At 42.3% G+C, this 3,839-nt stretch overlaps 1 protein-coding gene across 2 annotated transcripts in view; it reads right to left on the minus strand.

The window, feature by feature from the left end:
- The window catches only part of KIAA0907 (KIAA0907 ortholog), a 24,341-nt gene that overhangs the window by 10,622 nt on the left and 9,880 nt on the right, over positions 1-3,839 (minus strand). The gene's annotated exons all lie outside the window — the stretch shown is intronic.

Consider the following 3,839-nt stretch of genomic DNA (forward strand, 5'->3'; position numbering starts at 1 on the left):
TATAATTACGTCCAACTAACTTACCGGTCCCTCTCTCGCTCTTTGCCTGAGGAACTTGCCGCCTTCGATCCTGCACCTTCAATCTCATTCTGACTGGAGAAGCCTGTACCTAAATTAGTCATATGAATGGGTCCATGCTATGAGCAGAAAAATACAGTGGCATTAGCAAATCTACAACTGCTGTATTGACTTTAGCTCCTTAATGTAACTGTCAAGTGCCTCATCTTTCTGGTAAATTGCAGTAAACTGCACTACATAGCTCCTTGGGATCTGGAGCATAACCATAGGCAAAGTAGAGATTATTTATCTGTTGGGATGGTTAGGGATGTGGTGATTCACTACGTTATGTCTGTTTTCAACTACCCATAACTTACACGGTTTGTACAAACCTAGTTATAAGCTATAAAAATATTTCAAAGTTTGTTTCAAAAGAATGCTTCAAGGATTCCAGCAAAAGGTAAAGGTGCTTTTCCTGATAAAACAAAATTGCACCAAACTACATAATCTTAAAGAAAAAAAACATCCTTAGTGAATGACTGTGTTTATAATTATGTATATGCAGATTCACTGCATTTCTGACACTTTTGGTGGTAGGGGGGCATCGGAGGAAAAAAAAAATCATCACCTTTTTTTTGGGAGAGAAAGGAAATCAAAAACTGAAACCTAAGGTTTTAAATATAAACCACATATTGGTATAATGAGCTTTCAGTGAGATGTGCAGGGAAGTAAGAAGTATTAGAGGCTTGCAAGTGTATGAATAAGAGAAGTCCAGAATTTTATAGAATTCCTTCTAGATGCTAGTCAGAGACTTCTCTAGGTGGAAGGCTTTGTATGCCCAAGGACAAAACCCACTCAGAAGGAATCAACTCTTGCTTTAAATTAATCGCCCAAGGATAAAAACCTAATCTAAGTAGATTCCAGAAAATGGAAATCCTAGTATTGGGAGGACAGTTGATACAGATGTGAATTTATCTTTATTTAAAGGGAGAATACATGGGAGAAGGAGAAGGAGAAGGGAGAGAGAGATAGAAACATTGATGAGATAGACACATCGAATGGCTGCCTCCTGCACTCCCCCTACTGGGAATGGAGTTTGAAACTTGGGCATGTGCCCTGACCCGGAATGGAACAATAGATCTGTCTTAGTTCATGGGTCTACACTCAACCACTGAGCCACACCAGCCGGGCCCTTCATGTATAATTTGCTAACAGTATTACCTAGCCTTCCCACCTTCATGGTAGAGAAACATGAAATTGATAATCTCTACAGCTTTAAACTCTCAGGTAAACCTGCTGTGCATTTGAGCTATTAGGAGCAAACATGACCTTTAACAAACAAAAACTCCAGCCACTTACTTAATTCAGAAGTTACCAAGCAACAACACTCTCTTACTGCCCTCGCTGGTTTTGCTCAGTGGATAGAGCATCAGCATGTGAACTGAAGGGTCTCAGGTTCCATTCTGGTCAAGGGCACATGCTCAGGTTGCGGCAGGAGTGGCTCAGTGGTTGAGTGTCAACCAATTAACCAGGAGGTCATGGTTCGATTCCCAGTCAGGGCACATGCTGGAGTAGCAAGCTTGATCCCCAGCAGATCAATGATTCTCTCTCATCACTGAGTCTGTTTCTCCCCCCCCCACCCCCGCCTCTTTCCTCTCTGAAATCTATAAAATTATATTTAAAAAAAAAGGAAACATCAATGATGAGAATCACTGATCAGCTGCCTCCTGCATACCCCCTACTGGGGATTGAGCCCATAACCGGGGCATGTGCCCTTGACAGGAATTGAACCCGGAACCCTTCAGGCTGTAGGCTGATACTCTCCATGGAGCCAAACCAACTAGGGCAGATTTCTTTCTTTCTTTTTTTAAAATATATTTTATTGAGTTTTTACAGAGAGGAAAGGAGAGAGATAGAGAGCCAGAAACATCGATGAGAGAGAAACATCAACCAGCTGCCTCCTGCACACTCCCCACTGGGGATGTGCCCACAACCAAGGTACATGCCCTTGACCGGGATCGAACCTGGGACCTCTCAGTCCGCAGGCCGACGCTCTATCCACTGAGCCAAACCGGTTTCGGCTTTCTTTCTTTTTTTTAAGTGAGAGAGGATGGGAAAGGAAGAGGGAAACATAGATAGGCTGCCTCTGGTACCCACTCTGGCCTGGAATCAACTGGCAACCTTTTGGTACATGAGACACGCTCCAACCAATTGAGCCACACTGGCCAGGGCTACTCCCATTCTATATAGAAAGAAAACCAAAGCCTCGATAGGTTATATTATATCCCAACATCACACAACTCAAACGTGGGAAAGCATATCTATCTCTAAAGCCCAACTGTTAATCACTCTGCTATACTGCTTTCTAATTACAACAGAATGTGGCTCAAAGCTGGAGAACTATATAGCTCTGCCTAAATATAAAAGGTAAAATAATTATGACTAGAGACCACAACAGAATTTAGTCCAGAAGTCCTTTGTTGTCTCATACTGTACAACCCTCTTCAGTGCTGACAGCCCACAGGTAAGGAGACTGGGCAATGGTTCGAGGCAGCAATTTACTCTGGCATGGGTATACTATGAGAAGCCCACGGGGAAGGGCCCACCATAAATCCATTACCATGCTCTCTCATTAGTCTCTCCCCTGCCTCTAAGTATGATGCATATAATGTGTCTAGATGAGCTAACTGCCCACTTCTTTCCTAAAATTCTAGTTTCTTACAGTTTGAGAAATAAATACCAGTACTTATAATCCTTATGTTTGGCAAGTTCCCATAGAACTTGCCCTAGGAACACCTGTATATGAGAGTTCTAAGATTAGTAATTCCATTCCAATCATCTAGAGATGTAGTATAGGCCAGCCCCTTTCTCCTTGAGTACTTTTAAACTATATAAAGCCAGGTCCAGGCATATGATGGCCCACAGTATGGCACACTATGATTCTGGCCTGCTACCTATTTTTGTCAACCAAGTGTGACTGGCATATGGACATGCGTGTTTGTTTGGTACTGTCTGCAGCTGCTTTTGCGCAACAACAGCAGGGCTACAGTAGTTGTGACAGCAACCACGTGGCTTACAAAGCCTAAAATATTTAGCATCAGGTACTTTGTAGAAAGTTCACTGACACCTGCTCTAAACGACTATAAGGTGGCAAGGCTCATGAAACTGTGAACTTCAAGATGAACAGACACATGTATACATTATTCCAACATACTCAGGTAGTTTGTTGGTGGTAAGAGAGATGATACTAGAGCCCTGGCTGGGTAGCTTAGTTGGTTAGAGTGTCATCCCGATACACCAAGGTTGCAGGTTCGATCCCCGGTTACGGGACATACAAGAATCAATCAATAGCTTTAGCCAGTGTGGCTCAGGTGAGAGCATTGGTTCTCACACCAAAGGGTCACGGGTTCGATCCCCAGTCAAAAGCACATACCTGGGTTGCAGGTTTGATTCCCAGCCTTGGTAGGAGTGAATGCAGGAGACAACCAGGCACACGGGTTCGAGAGGCAACCCTTCAATGTGTCTCTTCCACACCAATGTTTCTCTTTCTCTCTTCCTTTCTCCTTTCCTCCCTTTCACTTTCCCTCTCTCTCCCCCTCCCCACTCCCTTCCAGTCTCTCTAAAAATCAAATGAAAATACATCCTCAGGTAAGGATTAACAATAGCTAAAAAAAAAGCCTTTTAATTTTAAAGTATTTTAAATTAAAAAAGAATCGAACAATGAATGCATAAATAAGTGGGAACAACAAAATTGATGTTTCTAATTTTTAAAAAACTTAAAAATAGGAAAATAGTATTTCATATTACATACAATTCCTGAATAAAATCACCACTTTTCCACT

The sequence above is a fragment of the Myotis davidii genome, unplaced genomic scaffold (genome assembly GCF_000327345.1).
Source record: "Myotis davidii unplaced genomic scaffold, ASM32734v1 scaffold208, whole genome shotgun sequence".
In the NCBI taxonomy this organism is placed as follows: domain Eukaryota; kingdom Metazoa; phylum Chordata; class Mammalia; order Chiroptera; family Vespertilionidae; genus Myotis; species Myotis davidii.